Source organism: Pelodiscus sinensis, chromosome 24 (assembly GCF_049634645.1).
Source record: "Pelodiscus sinensis isolate JC-2024 chromosome 24, ASM4963464v1, whole genome shotgun sequence".
NCBI classification, from domain to species: Eukaryota; Metazoa; Chordata; order Testudines; family Trionychidae; genus Pelodiscus; species Pelodiscus sinensis.
Window position 1 is genome coordinate 1,265,371 of NC_134734.1, and position 16,148 is coordinate 1,281,518.

Here is a 16,148-nt window from a genome sequence, read left to right on the forward strand (position 1 = left end):
GCCCCCTCCCCGCTGGTGCCATGCCCGCCCCACACATGCTGGGCCCCCTATGGCCTGCAGCACCCCCGTCCCCCCCCCCCCCCATGCAATGCGCTGCTTAGCGGAGCGCCTGTTCATTGGGAACTGGGTACTGATGGGAGTGGGGGGGGGGCGTTCGAGTGGGGGGGGCTGAAGCCCATTGGTCGGCGCGTGGCCTATCGTGGCAGCCCGGGCCGGGCGCTGCACCCCCGAGGGGACCCCACGGCCACGGCCCGCCTCGCCTCTCGCGCTCCTGCGGCGCCCCCTGCTGCAGGGCCACGCGTGGGGCAGGCCCCTTGGGAACGCGTTGGGCGGGTGCAGCCCAGCGGGGGACGGGAGCGGGGTCTGGGAGCCCGGGCGTCGCTTCCAGCCCCTGAGTGTTTGGGGCTGAGTCCCCTGCTTCCCGCTGAGCGCCCCGCTCACCCCTCGCGGAGGGGGCCCACCCAGGGGCTGAGACGCGGGCAGCCCTGCCGGCTGCGGGGCGTTTCTCGGGGGCACGGAGACGCCCTTCCCGGAGCCTCTACACGGGGTCCCTGGAGCCGAGAGGCCTCCCCGCGCCAGGCAGGCAAAGGGTTAAAAGAGGCTCCCATTCCTGGAATCCCGCTTCCCGGCAGGAAGGCAGGGGCCGTGCCAGGGTGCCCAGAGGTCTCAGGGAGGCAGGGCCGGTGCAGCCACAGTACACCAGCGAGGGGGATACAAACTTACAGACTCTCCCTGGAGCCGAGCGCAAATCCATTACGGTTTCTATGTTGCATCGCAGCCGCCGGTGCATAAACCGGGAAAGCGAGGCAGCCCCAGCCCCGCTGGACAGACCCAAGCGAGAGACGGGTGCAGCTTGGCGGAACGGGGCCCTGATTTCACATCAGGCAAACCCGACTCTAAGGACCATTTGGTAAGTGGCATCCTAGCGGGGCTCTAACCACTAGGTCACACTCTCCTCCCGGAGCAGGAGGTGGGATCCAACTCTCTGGGCACTGCCCTGGGATTCCATGTGTAGCACCAAGGGAAAGCAGGACACTCCGGAGAGACGTCACCACTTTCCTATTCGCTGCTAGCCTGAAGCAGTCGATAGAGTTGTTTACATACAAGCCTTACAAACAAGGGCTGTTCAATTTAAACACTATCCATTCTAAAGCAATTCATACAGTGCGAAGCAAAAGCAATTAGTAGAAGATTATTATAATTAAGCCTAATAGAAATCCGCACTTTGCCCAAGGCAGCATCGTTAGTTCAGTTAAGGCAGGGTCGGACAATGCAGACAATATTATTCTGGGGAAGAGGGGGGGGGGTTCTCCAGGCTCCCCTACAGGCACCCAGCCCCCTCCCTCTGGCCACTAAATCTGACACTGCAGCCAGAGTCAGGCAGAAAGCCCAGGCTCCCAGCCCCTGCCACCCCAGCGCTAACCACTAGTCTCCCAGCATCCCAAGCCAGTGGGGGTCAGTCTAGACTACAGGGTTTTGTGGACAAAGCCTCTGTTGACAAAGAGCATCTAGACTACAGCCAGTTCTGTAAAAGCAAGCGCCTTGTCGATAGAGTCTAGATGCTCTCTCTTGAAAAAGCAGGGACGCAATAGTGCCTTTTGCCACTAGACCTTCCCCCCCAAGTCAGTGAGACAGCCCAGGAGTCCTGGCTCCCAGCTCCTCTCCACCACCCTGTGAACGTTAATGGAGGCCGGAGTAAATGTGGGGAAACTGAGGCAGCGGCAGAGCCCTGGCAATGCTGAGACACCCTCTGAAAAGCGGGACATGCCCAGCACAGTGACAGAGGGGGAGTGAGCGGGCAGGGGGCTATTTGGGGAGCGGCCCGTTTTGTTCCCGCTGTTTGGGGAGCCGCCTGTTTTCTCTCCCTCCTGTTCTGGACTCGTGGGTGGATCGTTCTTGATCCCAGAAGCATCCGTCTCACGCTGCCGCTCCCCGGCGAGACCATCTAAGGCTTGGCCCTCTCTGCTCTGACGCACGGAGCACGGAGGGGTCCGCGGTGCCGGTACCCCAGGGCTGTGGCTCTAGCCCCACCCACCCTGTCATCTGGCCCGTGCGTGGGTCGGGGCCGCCTCCCTCCTGCTCTCAGCTCAGCCCGCCTGTGTTTGTTCCCCCAGCAGGAGAATTAACAACCAGGGCGCGGCGGGGATGGAGCAGGGGCGGGGCCTGGAGTATGGGAGGGCGGGGCCTGGCTCTTCCCCAGGTTGGGGGGCGCAGTCACATGGCCAGTGCCTCCCCCCCCTTACTCCCCGCTCAGTAGCCCTCGTTCTGTGATTCCCCCCTCGGCCAGGGCACGGCCCCATTCAGAGCGGGGTGGCCGGACGTGGCCGTTGCTGGCTGGACGCCCAGCTCTGAAGGCAGCCGGGATCCTCGTCCCAGCGCTGATCCCCCAGCCCGGCCCACGGGCACACGCACTCACAACGCCCCTGCACCTGCATCCCCCCCCCCCCGCAGCTCCCTCCCCGCCCAGCGGCCCCGGGATCCCGGCCGGATTCGCTTCCCCTTTGGGTCGCACCGAATAACACAAAGCGGGGACCGAACCTTTGGCGATTCCTTATTTATTTCCGTGGGCAACAGTTTCAATTTTTGTGGCTGAGAGTGACCCCTAGTGGGGAAACGAGGCAGCGCCAGTCCGGAGCCACAGCGCTCTAGGGAGAATTTTTTATCCCCAGGCTTGGCCGAGTCAGAGTCTCAGAGTCTCAGAGAGAGAGAGAGAGAAAGAGAGAGAGAGAGACAGAGAGAGAGAGAGAGAGAGAGAGTGAGTGTGTGTGTGTGTGTGTGTGTGTGTGGTGTTTCAGTTGATCACACTGGCTTGTTTAAGCATTTTTCTGCTTCCATGCCTTTCTATTGTCACACTTCCAGCAAACGCTGGGGCAATATCCATTTCCTGCCTGCAGACACTGAGGTTCACAAAGTTCAGACTTTTCCACCATCAAACCACCCAGTGTCAGCATCGCCCTGACAAGCTCATCAGTTGCTCCCACAGCACTCTAGAGCGGGCAAGAAATATGGTTCTCGCTGGGAAACTGAGGCACAGAATGGTGAGATGACTCACCCAAGGTGAGACCTTTGTCAGAGACAGGGTGGAACTGAATTGCGCTAAAGCTCAAGCTATTGCTTAATTCACTAGCTCAAACAATAGACTACGGCTATTTATTTTTTCTGTATTTATTTTTAACGCTCCCTTGCAATAGGGGTCAAGTTGTGGGTATTTCATTGGAATCCTGCGGCACCTCGTTACATAACGACTCTCTCCAATAGGTGCATGGATGTTGGCCATTAGAACCAAGGATTTCAGGCTCTTACACACCCCTATGGCTAAGGGAAAACATCAGCTGTGATGTGATACAGCCATGAGAAAAAGCGGGAGGCCACCAAGTTTCCTCTGTATTCTGCCTTGTAGCAGAAAACGTCAGTTTCACTACACACAGTCTCATGCCCCTCATCCAAAGGGAAAAATATTCCCATCGAAAATAATCGAAACGTACAGCTGAGCAAAATCAATCCTACGAACTCCTGTATCCAGATCCCGGTGCAGATCTCGCCATGGCTAAATGCAGCCCAGACTCCTCCCCCGGGGCCACTGTGGCTCCGGAACCAGCTGGACTCGTCCTCCCAGCCCTCCTTACCGTGCTGCTGGTGAACGGCCTCTCCTGATCCCCCGTCCCGCGGCTCAGCCCCGCTGCCCTGGGGAGCAACATGCTGGTGGCAGGGCTCGGATTCACGTCCCCTGGAACGGGATGAGCAGAATAAAACAGACACGAGAAAACTGGGCAGGAGCAGGTGTCTATGGGGGGGAGGGGAGTGATTCTTGGGTCGTGTGTGTGTGTGTGTGTGTGTGTGTATGTAATAGTGAATCTCAGATATTGTGTGTTTCCTGTGTGTGATAATGAGCGTTAGGTTCTGTGGCTGTGTCTACACTGCAGCCTTCTTTTGAAAAAAGCTTTTCCGGAAGAGATTTTCTGGAAAAACTTCCTCTGAAAGGGAGCGTCCACACTGCGAAATTGCATTGAAAAAGCGAATGGACGCTCTCATAGACTCATATGACTCATAGACTTTAAGGTCAGAAGGGACCATTGTGATCATCTAGTCTGACCCCCTGCACAGTGCAGGCCACAGAATCTCACCCACCCCTCCTAGAATAATCCTCTCACCCATATCTCAGATATTGAAGCCTTCAAATACTTTGAAGACCCCAAGATGCAGAGAATCCTCCAGCTGTGATCTGTACCCCATGCTACAGAGGAAGGGCTGCGGTTACTGTGGGTGGAGTGGCTACCAGGGCACCTGTGCTTTTTCCTCTTTCCTCTCTTGGGAAAGAACTCCCTCTTCCCCCTCCACACAGGCCTTTGTCCAGAAGAGATCTTTCGGAAAAAGGCTTCTTCCTCACCGAACGAGGATTACCAATGCCAGAAAAACCCCTCTGTGATTGCAGTATGGATGTAACTCAAGTTTTTTCAGAAAAACCAGCCGTTTTCCCAAAAAACTGTCATGTAGACATACCCTGTGCATGTGCGATCATGAGTCCTGGATTCTGTGTGCACGTGTGTGTATGATAGCATGTATTGGACAATGTGTGTGTAATCACATCTTGGACTGTGTGTGTCTAAGTATTGGACTCTGTGTGTGTGCGTGCCCATGTATATAGAATCCTGAGACCTGGATTGTGTGTGTCATTGTGAGTCTTGGATCATAAGAACATAAGAACGGCTGTACTGGGTCAGACCAAAGGTCCATCTAGCCCAGTAGCCTGTCTACCGACAGTGGCCAGCACCAGGAGCCCCAGAGAGGGTGGACCGAAGACAATGATCAAGCGATTTGTCTCCTGCCATCCCTCTCCAGCCTCTGACAAACAGAGGCCAAGAACACCATTTTATCCCCTGGCTAATAGCCTTTTATGGACCGAACCTCCATGAAATTATCTAGCTTCTCTTTAAACTCTGTTATAGTCCTAGCCTTCACAGCCTCCTCTGGCAAGGAGTTCCACAGGTTGACAACACGCTGTGTGAAGAAGAACTTTCTTTTATTAGTTTTAAACCTGCTACCCATTAATTTCATTGGGGCAATGTCTACACTGGCACCCTTTTCTGGAAATGCTTAAAACGGAACAGTTTTCCGTTATAAGTATTTCCAGAAAAAGCGTGTCTACATTGGCAGGATGCTTTTCTGGAAAAGCACTTTTTCCGGAAAAGCGTCGTGGCTAATGTAGATGCTCTTTTCCGCAAAAAAGCCCCGATCGTCATTTTCGCGATCGGGGCTTTTTTGCAGAAAAGACTACTGTGCTGTCTACACTGGCCCTTTTCCGGAACAGTTTTTCTGGAAAAGGACTTTTGCCCGAACGGGAGCAGCATAGTTTTTCCGGAAAAACAATGACGATTTTACAGTAGATCATCATTGCTTTTCCGGAAAAGCAAGTGGCCAGTGTAGACATATTTAGGGAACTAATAAATAACTTTTCTTTATCGGCCCTCTCCACACCACTCATGATTTTATAGACCTCTATCATGTGTGTGATAGTGAATCCATGCGTGTGTGGTGTGCGTCTGGGGATTACATGTGTCATTCTCTCTCTCACACACACACACACACCCTGCACTTCACTCTCCTCTCCCGACCCAAAATGTTACCCCCAAAAATTTCCACTGGAGACCGCCAGCGGTTACAGGAGGGTGGACGTATTGATTGAGGAATTCACACTCCACTAGATGGTTTAGCTAAAGAAGATGAAGCTTCCACTGAAGGTTTAAACTAAAGAGGAACCAGCTCTCCCTCTCACACACCAATACACCCCCCTTCAGTCATTCACACACACTCATTCCTGCCCTCAGGCACTCACACTGTCATATGGGTTGCAGAAGGAGCTTAGGCATGTGGGGGATGGGCCAGTAGGTGCACCCCGGGGCCTGGCTGGAGGTCTCTAGGATCAAGGCGCCTGTCTGGTGAGGGCCCCTATGTGTGGGTAGAGGAAGGGCCGGCCATGGGATTTCTTCCCATCAGAAATTTCCTCTTCTACAGGGAAAAGAAACAACCCACAGCCCTGTCTCCTGGCCTCCCTCCGCTGGCGAACCTGGCTGGGTAACTCCCCGAGTCCCCTTTATGCCTTTCCCTCACCAGTGACGTGACTCTCCTGCTACTACAATTGGGGAAACTGAGGCACAGACCTGCTCAAGGCCGCCCAGGGGGCCAGTGGCCGAGCTGGTCCCACCGCAGGGCTTGCTGCATCAGGCCACGCTGATTTTCTGGTACAGGAAGGGGTGTCCCACCCACATCCCATCCCTCCCTTCCAGGCACTGGAGATGGGAGGGACGTTGGCTCCATCGCCAGTGCCAAACCACCCTGCGGCCCTGAGTCCTGGAGCCTCGGTCGGCTTGTGGGGCTCAGAAGCTGGGCAGATACAATAGTGCAGACACTGGTATCCTCTGGGAGCTAGTCATGCCAGTCGGTTCTGATCAGACTCAATGAAATGTAAGATCAGGCTCTAGGTCAAGTCAGACGATGTTGGGATGAACCCCGAGGTGATCGCCCACAAGGGGGGGGGTGTCTGTCTCTCTCCCGGGACAAGGCTATAGAACTTGTCTAAAAGTCGCTCTGAAAGGAAGGGCCAGGCAGAGGGAGCACATGTCCCCGTTGGGCCCAGAAAGGGCCAGGGCTGTGTAGGCGTCAGCGACAACCCCAGCTCCTCGGAGGGACCCGAGCTGAACCATCCCGGCCCTTCCTCCACAGCAGCTGCGAAGGCCGAACAGTTGGTTCGCGAACACACCTGGCCCATGACATGCGGATCCCCAGGCTGCGGCGTTTGTATCACGCGAGGGGGATGGAGACACCTGGCTTGTATCTCCACATGGGGAGCTCGAACTCTGTAATAATTGTGGTGTGAATCCAACGGTGCAGAGACACTCTTTGGTGCACTAGTATCATTTTCAGGGCGATGTTATCTCATTCCTAGTGGACTGTGCAGAAGTCGGAAGAGCGCCTATGGCCAGTGCTGGGTTCACTGCTTAGCCTGTTGGCATCACAGCTGCATATTTACAAAACAAACTGGATCTTAAGGGAGCAGACTGTGAGGGGCGCACCAGGGGAAAGTGACACCCCCTGTTATAGGCTGGTGAATGGAACCAAGTCACAGTTACTCCCTGACCATTTTTGTTTAAAGGATTCGTTTTCTAGTGACAGTGAGTCACCCTGCCCACTTCCTCAAGAACACTCAGATGCATTTCCTCTATCCACGGAGTATATTAGACCACGATCTGTCCACTGACAGTCAAAGCTGCAGGGACCTTTGGCTCCCAGTTGAAATCACACCGGCAAAGCGCGACGTCGGTCGGCCTGGCAGAGGACGGAGTCGGGATTAGAGTCTCTGCGCCCAGGTGGGGGCTGAGTCGCTGGCACCGTTGGTAAGTCGCTTGTTCCTTTGCAATTGTTGCTGTCACCGTTTTATGCTGTTCGAGGTCACGGGTTGTTAATACTCAACCTTTGGCAGAAGAGCGACGGCTTGTCCAGCAACGCTTAGGCACAGACACCGGCACTTGTGCTGCTCCCTAGGCTGTCCTGAACACCAGTCACCTGCCACTCCTATTTTACACGAGCTCAATGAACAGGTTCCTAGCTAGTCGAATACCTAGATTTACAAGCTCCCAAATATTCATAGATATGTCTCATCTTAAATAAATACCCCTGCACCGTGTTCAAAGACTTAATTGAGTCCCCAAAATAGTGGGGGAGGCAGGGGCGGACTGGCCTGGTGGGGCATCGGGAATTTCCCTATGGGCTGTCCTCCGAAGGGTCAGCCAGAAGGCCGGCTGGCAGCTGCAGGAGGAGGAGGGGGATTGTGACAGAGAGCTGCAGCCCCGCACTTTAAATTCCCCGGCACCGCGCACCGACCATCTACAAGGCACGGTGGGGCCAGGGAGAGCATGCACGGTGTGCTCAAATGCCACGCAACAAGGGATTGTTGAATAAGGCCTACTTGAATAAGGGATCTTCCGGAAAAGGGTTTATTTTCCACAAGATCCCGTCTAGATTGGCGCTTTTCTCTGGCAAAACCCCGAGCCGGAAAAAAGCAGCAGCTATGTTCATGCAAATGCCGTGGGGGATATTTAAATCCCCCCCGGCATTTGCAATTCCGAAGTGTCTCGTTAGCATCCCTTTTCCGGAAAAGGGTGCCAATGTAGACACAGCCCCTATGTTTGCACTACTGTGGGGATTTAAATGGATACCAACTGGAAAACAATGCTTAAAACTCTCCTTTTGCAAAGTTGTGATAATTCAACTAAAAAATGCTGAAAGCCCAGGATTTTACACAGGTTTGGGAATTTAAACAGCAACCAGATAAAATGCTACAAAGCCCATATGGACGCCCTTCTGGGAACTGAAATGAATACAATTTGAAAAAATAACTTATGTGGAAATTCACATCAAAACAGAAACCGCTCCAATCCTACAATTTGACAAACCTGGGAAAAAGTATCTTGCTGAAGCCAGTGGGAAATGCTAAAAATAATCCATATTAACAGTTCAACGGATTAAAAAGCTTCACATTCGGTCCCACCTGGCCTCTATCTCAGCGTGTCACAGCTCCTACCGCAAGTTTCCTCCATATGTGGGCTCACATCGGTGGCCCTGCGCCAAACCCCGTCCAGCTCTCTCATTTCCCTGGGCGTGGGGGCCAGCCTGCGGCAGAGCTCACGGGACGGGCCCCCAGCAGCCGGAGGGCAGTGACTCACAGTTACCTGGTGCCGCCCCTGAGACCCCCTGGAGGGTTAACGTGGGTCCCACTCCCCTGGGGGCTGTTTGCCCTGTGGGTCAGTGACCAAGGGCAGCTCTGAATGGCACCAGCTGGAACCGGGAGTGAACCCTGGCCTGGCCTGAACTTCAGCAGGGGCTGGAGCCTCGGGGCAGGACCCAGTGAGGGGGGTTAGCGACCCCTTAAACCAGGGTGGGGCGCCTCAGGACCAGGGCCCGGATGTGGCCCCCAACTTGCCTGGATCTGACCCCGGAAGTTCAGGGCTCCACCGTGGGGCTGGAGACACAAAATCGATTGGTTTGGCCCCGAGACGCTGGTGCGCGAGGGGAACGTGGGGAGGGTCTGTCTCCTCCGTCGGGGGCCAGGTCAGAGGGGGGTTGCTTTGGTTTTTGCTTCTCAGTGCGGCCCCCGTCTGACTTGTCTGTGGCCCCCCCACCCCTGAGCCATCCCCTCAAGGACCCAGCATCACCACTCTGGTTTGAATCCAGGGGACATGGGTGCCATGGAAACCAGCCACTGAGGGTTCGGGGCAGAGTGAGCGCCCCCTGGGGGGCAGCAGAGACCTACCACACTGGGCCTGGGGGGGAGGGCTCATCCTGCATCCCCCCCCCCGGGCTGCCCCCTTAAAACCAATTCACCATCCACTCACACTGGCTACAGAACATTTTCATCCTCACACCTTCCCCTCAGCCACCACCAATTCCTGGACCCCCGAGCACTTACCCCCCCCCCCCCCATTCCTTCCCAATTCCCCTCAGGGCTGGCCCACAATATTTTGGCACCGGAGGCGGGGAGCTCAAATGCCAGACCCCCTCGCTTGGGCCAAAACTTTGAAAGGCTCAATTCTGCCTCCTTCCTGTTCTCCTCTCACGGGGCTGCGCTGCTGCCTACATACGCACCAGCAGCAGACACGTTTCTGCACTCTGCGGCCGAGTGGCACCCACCCCCCCCAATCTGGCAGAGGCGGCCGCCTCAGTTCCGCTCATGGCAGGACCAGTCCTGTTTCCCCTCCCCTCAGTCCAGTGGCTCTGTGCTCCCATCTCCCCTCCTCCAGGCTGAGGGCTTTATGCCCTCTCTCCCCTTCCACCCGGGCTGGGGGCTCTGACCCCATCTCCTCTCCCCTCTGTGCCCTCAATGCCCTGCTACCCCTATGCCAGGAGTCCGTTGGCTGCCACCTGTGAGATACAAAAGCTGGATTGGGGTGGGGCTCTCAGTGACTAGGGCTGGCACACCAGGTGCGTAGGCTGAGGACTAACACGATTTCCGTGTCGCTATTTTAGGGCCTGGGGCTAAGAAATGCAGAGGGAAGCAAGCAGAGAAAATCCCCCGCCCATCCTCATGCACTGGGGAAGGAGGAACCACCTGGCCATATTGAAAAATATCCTCTAGAAGATTCATTTTAAAACATTAAAATGGTGCGAGGTGCATGTGTGTCCAGCACGGGCCTCCCCTCAGGGAACCGGCCTGCGCCAGCGCCAACCAGACCACAGAGCGCACCTTTCGCGGGGGCCTCCAACCAATGAGAACGACGTTTTAGGGGGTGGTGCCTATTGTGGGTGTAGATAGAGACGGGTTAGGAACAGGGAGCCCAGAGAGGGAAATCGGAGCTCCTGCTGGGATCCCCTCAGCCTGCCCCATAGTCCCTGCCTCCCAGGAGGGGAGTGTCCTTTACCCTGCAAGGCAGCTGCAGCAAACCCAGCACCATCCCCCGCCCAGCCCACCACAGGCAGCGGCCGTCACCCTGGTGCCAAAGCCCAGTCACACTTTGGGGTGGGGGCAGGGTCTGGCCCTTACGTTCCTGGGGCCTCTGTGCTGATATTCCGAGGACTTGAGCTACAAACCTTCCTGCCCCCAGCTCAGGGCCGGTGACTCTCATTGCGACCCTGCCCGGCCTCCGTCGAGAACGGCCAGCCCCCGACAGACAGTTTGCGGCTCCAGAGCCCCCTGGCTCAGACCCCAGACCGGCTCCAGCTCCCACCCTGGCACCATGAAGACGCTTCTCCTCTGCTGCCTCCTTTGGGCCCTGCTGGAGACAGGTGAGAACGGGGCCGGGAGGGTGCCTGGACCCCTACCCGGTGCAGACAGGCAAAGACCCACCCAGGAGAGTTGCTCTGCAGAAGAGGGGCTGCCCCCCCCCGGGGTGAAATACGCTCCAGCTCTGAGATCTTCTCCCTGGGCTGCTCAGCACCTGTCCCACACGGGGTGGGGGATGGTCCTCCCGGTTCTCCCTGGGGAGACGGGGCCTCCTGCCTCGGTTCTCATAGACTCACAGAACCCCAGGGTGGCAGAGACCTTGGGAGGCAGCAAGTCCAGCCCCTGCCCAAAGCAGGATCAGCCCAAATAAACCAGCCCAGCCAGGGCTTTGTCCAGCTGGGACTGAAACACCCCTGGGGATGGAGATTCCACCCCCTCCCTGGGGAACCCAGCCCAGCGCTTCCCCACCGGCCTAGGGAAATCATTTCTCCTAATATCCAACCTAATCCCCCCCACTGCAATTTGAGCCCATTGCTCCTTGTTCTGCCACCTGCCACCCCTGAGAACAGCCTCTCTCCAGCCTCTTTGGAACCCCCCTGCAGGGAGTTGCAGGCTGCTCTCAAATCCCCCCTCGCTCTCCTCTTCTGCAGACTGAACAAGCCCCAATCCCTCAGCCTTTCCTCGCAGGTCATGTGCTCCAGCCCACGAATCATTTTGTTTGCCCTCCGCTGGACCCTCTCCAATGTGTCCACATCCTTTCTATAGAAGGGGGCCCAGAACTGGACACAATACTCCAGATGTGGCCTCCCCAGAGCTGAATAAAGGGGGATAATCACTTCTCTGCATCTGCTGGCAACGCTCCTTCTAATGCCCCTAATATGCCATTCGCCTTCTTGGCTACAAGGGCGCCTTGTTGACTCCTCTGCAGCTTCTCATCCACTGTAACCCCCAGGTCCTTTTCTACTAACCTGCTGCTTAGCCAGTCGGTCCCCAGCCTGTACTAATGCTTGGGATTCTTCCCTCCCACGTGCAGGACTCTGCACTTGTGTGACGACACGTTGGGGTCTCCCGCCTCCTTCACCCCCGGAATGGCACGAACAGACTCCACAAGCTAGTAGAATAGAGGTGGTTTATTGCCTCTCCAGGATACAGCACAGCATAGATGTCATTGGGTTACAGAGCAGGCCTAGGATGCCTCAGTCCCCCTTGATATGGGGGGGGGGGGGTCTCGGCTTCTAAACCCCCCAGACTGTTGCTGAGGCTGCTTCCTCCATCCTCCCAGACAGAAAACTAACTAACTCTCCTCCAGCCCTGCCCCCCAGCCAGGGCAGCATCCACCTTCCGTTGTTCCTCTCCATGGGGGGTAGCTGGTCGGCCAGGTTGAGAGATCCCTTTGCATAATGACTCATCCCTCGTCCTTCTGGGCTGTGGTACCGGCGGCAGCCAGTGGGGGTTACAACAGACCCATAGAAACCAGCAAGTTCCCCCCCACTACGTCAGTTGTCCTTGTTGAACATCATCAGATTTCTTTTGGCCCAATCCTGTAATTTCTCTTGGTCACTTGGACCCGATCCCTGCCCTCCAGTGTATCCAGCCCTCCCCCTAGTTGTGCAATAGAGGGACAGATATCGCTGGCACAAAACCAAGAAATTCAGGGTGAGATCCCAGCTCTAATGGAATCAATAGGGCAGATCCCAGCTGGGTCAATGGGCCGTAGCTCCTTTACAATCAATGGGGCTGCAGAGAAGGCTCAGCGCAGATGGATCCTGTTGCCTTTGCTTCCCTAGGGGCCTGTGTTTCCTGTGAGGTCTGCGTTGGTGGCCCTATCAGCTGTACGGGCCCAATGCAAGTCTGCAGAGAGCAACTGGATTCCTGCGGGATCATAAAAACAGAATCAGTAGTAGGTAGGTGCAGAGATCTTGAACCAGCCCAGCACACAGGCTGGGTCGGCATCAGCCCGCCCAGAACCAGGGACTGTTGGGTGAGAGCAGGGGGTCTGGGAGCCAGGACTCCTGGGTTTTCTCTGTGGCTCTGCGAGGAGGCTGGGGGAGTCTATGGTTGATCCTGGCAGGTGTGCGGTGTCTGGTGGGTTAGAGCCAGGGGAGTCAGGGCTCCTGGGTTCTCTTTGTGACTATAGGAAGGGAAGAGAAATCCAGAGGGTGAGGTTGAGGGGTGAGGGTGAGGGGCAGCTATGGGCACCAGTCCTGCTAGTTCTCTACTGACCTGGATTGAGTCATGCCTCAGTTTCCCCCTCTTTAAGTAAGTCATAATCACACTTGTGAAGCGTGGGGGGGGGGGGGGGGGAGGGGAGCAGAGACCTGAAGCTTCATCTCCTCTTTCTCCCATGTAGGGTGGATGAAGAGCCCGTTCACTGTGAAGGCCTGTGTGCCCTCCAGCCTGTGCAACTTTACATCCCACTATGTGACTTTTGGGAACGGGATCTCTGTGAGCGGGAATGTCGCCTGCTGTGTCGGGGAGGCCTGCAAAACAGCCACTGTTAGCGGTACAGCACCTGCCTTCTTCTCCAGCCTGTCCGCTCCCGCGCGCCCCCTGCCCTGCCTGGCCCCTTCAGGCCTCCCTGTGGGAAGAGAGAACGGGATTAGGAAAGAGCCTTTATTTCCCCATTGGATAACCCTGAACCCCTCTTTGGGGGGGGAAGTCGGTGGGCGGGGCTCTAGGCTTGCACCACCTGTGAATCGGATCTAGGATTTCCTGCTGCAAACCTCTCCCTGCCCCTGCTACCTCCTGTGCCCCAGAGCTGCAGCGCCCCCTGCAGGGGGATCCGGGGCTGAGCAGTGCAGCCCCCAGCTGCTCTCCCTGCCCCGCTGCCCCCTGGGGCTCGTCCCCTAAGTTGATTTCATTTGTTCCACTTTTCCTAGTGCCTCCGTATAACGCCACCCCGAACGGCCGGCGCTGTCCAGCCTGCTACTCTGTGTTCTCCCATCACTGCAATGAAGAGATCATCGACTGCACAGGCACCCAGACACACTGCCTGCATATCAGCACCACAGTGAAAGGTGGTAATTGGCATCCTGCTGTTTCTCTGTCCGATCTCCTCACCCCGGAGCCACCACATGTATAGGCAGGCCCCTGTGGTGGGGAACATTAAATGGGGATCTCTTCTGACTGAAACAGTCTGATGAATTTGAATTCACAAAATGTGTTGAAATTTCTATTTTTAACTGCAGAAAGGTTTGAGCTGAAAAATCTCAGAGCACCGGAGAATTTTTGAGCAGTCTCTGGTATAAGAGAGGAGATGAAATTGAAAAGGGAGAAGTGAACTATGATTAAACTAAATGCTTTTTCCAGCCATTAACCCGTTAATCCGTGGAACTCACCACCACTAGAAACTGCTGTAGTCAAGAGCTATGTAAGATTCTAAAAGATCTTTGCTTATCAAGAAGAGCTGGAGTGATCATAATGAATGATTAAAAAAAGTTGAACCTTATTTTTCTGGTCTTACACTGATTTCTAGCTATTAGCCATAACCCTCATATCAGTGGTTTGGATACCTTTCTGTGCAGGATCTAGTGCTGGCTGCCAATTGAGGTAGGATACTCTCCTGTGCTCAGCACCCTGTGCAAGGGCCCCAGACTGCCTTGGTGTCTCTCGATTTGTAGACTAGCAGACTCTAAAGTAATACAAATGAAGTGACAGTACAAACACACCCTGCCTGGGTCTGCTGCAGAAATCTCCCAGCTGGTGGGACTTGGAAGTGCCAGAGATATTTCCTTTTTACTGGTTGTGGAACAGTGTATCAGATGCCCCAACTGAGATTGGGGCCTTTTTGTTCCAGGTGTTGCACAGACCCATTGGCTGAGGTGAATCCTCTGCTTCACACTTGCTGTTGCCAAAATTGGGAGTCCCCGTGTGCCAGGGTCTGTACAGGGCCTTTGGATGAGAACTGGTTAAGGATCCCACAACTGCCACCATCAGTGAGCAACACCATTGCCAGGTGAATGGTGGGATTGACATCGACCTGTTAGATCGTTAGAGATCAGGGGTTCACTGAGTGACACTGCATCAGAGCAGAGGAAGGGAGACTGTTGGGGGGTCCCAGATGGGCAGCAGGGTGTGGCACAGAAGGGGGAAGGGGACCATGTTGTATAGGACCAGAGACATAAAAGGCTTCCCAAATGGGTTCCCAGACACTGACCCTCTTGCTTTGACTCCCACAGGTGAGACAAGCATAAAGTCCACCATAAAAGGCTGCGTCAGTGAGTCTGCCTGCACTAATATACAACAGTTGAAAGGGGTCTTCATGCAGTTTGATGTGGATCTCACCAAGGCCGAATGCAGCGGGGCCACTGTGGCTCTGGAACCAGCCGGACTCGTCCTCCCAGCCCTCCTTACCGTACTGCTGGTGAACAGCCTCTCCTGATCCCCCCTTCTGCGGCACAGCCCCGCCACCCTGGGGAGCCGCGCTGCTGTGACAGGGTTTAGATTCCCTTCCCCTGTAACAGGATTAACAGAATAAAACAGACACAAGAAAACTGGATGGGAGCAGGTGTCTGTGTGTGTGTTTGGGGAGGGGAGTGATTCTTGGGTCATGTGTCTGTCTGTCTGTCTGTCTGTAAGGGTATGTCTAGACTACATGCCTCCGTCGATGGAGGCATGTAGATTAGGCTACTCGGTATAAGGAAATGAAGCCGCGATTTAAATAATCGCAGCTTCATTTACATTTAAATGGCTGCTGCACTCTGCCGACCAGCTGATGATCAGCTGTTTGTCAGCAGATCGGGGCAGTCTAGACGTGCCGTGGTTGACAAGGAAGCCTTTGTCAACCAGCGCAGGTAAACCTGATTTCGCAAGGCATACCTGCGCTGGTCGACAAAGGCTTCCTTGTCGACCACAGCACGTCAAACTGCTCCGATCTGCTGACAAACAGCTGATCATCAGCGGGTCGGCAGAGCGCGGCAGCCATTTAAATTTAAATGAAGCTGTGATTATTTAAATCGCAGCTTCATTTCCCTATGCCGGGTAGCCTAATCTACATGCCTCTGTAGACATACCCTAATAGTGAATCTCGGATATTGTGTGTCTTCCTGTGTGTGTGTTAGACTCTGTGGCTATCTTTAGACTGCAGCCTTCTTTCAGAAGAAGCTTTTCCGGAAGAGATTGTCTGGAAAAACTTCTTCGGAAAGGGAGCATCCATACTGACAAATCACATTGAAAAAGCGATCTGCTTTTCGACTGACAGCGTCCACACTCACATGTAAGCTGTGATTACTATGGACAGAGTAGCCACCAGAGCACCTCTGCTTTTTCCTCTTTCCTCTTCTTCCAAAAGAACTCCCTCTTCCCCCTCCACACAGACCTTTTTCCAAAAGAGCTCTTTTGGAAAAACAAAATCCAGGACTATGTAGCACTTTAAAGACTAACAAGATGGTTTATTAGATGATGAGCTTTCGTGGGCCAGACCCACTTCCTCAGA

General features: G+C 55.1%; 1 long non-coding RNA gene across 1 annotated transcript; it reads left to right on the forward strand.

Moving 5' to 3' along the window:
• Positions 1–543: 543 nt before the first annotated feature.
• On the forward strand, positions 544–12,610 carry LOC142819592 (uncharacterized). The gene is made up of 4 exons (XR_012897470.1): positions 544–910; positions 7,151–7,391; positions 10,596–10,776; positions 12,502–12,610. It is a non-coding gene; the product is annotated as an uncharacterized LOC142819592 (long non-coding RNA).
• Positions 12,611–16,148: the final 3,538 nt, after the last annotated feature.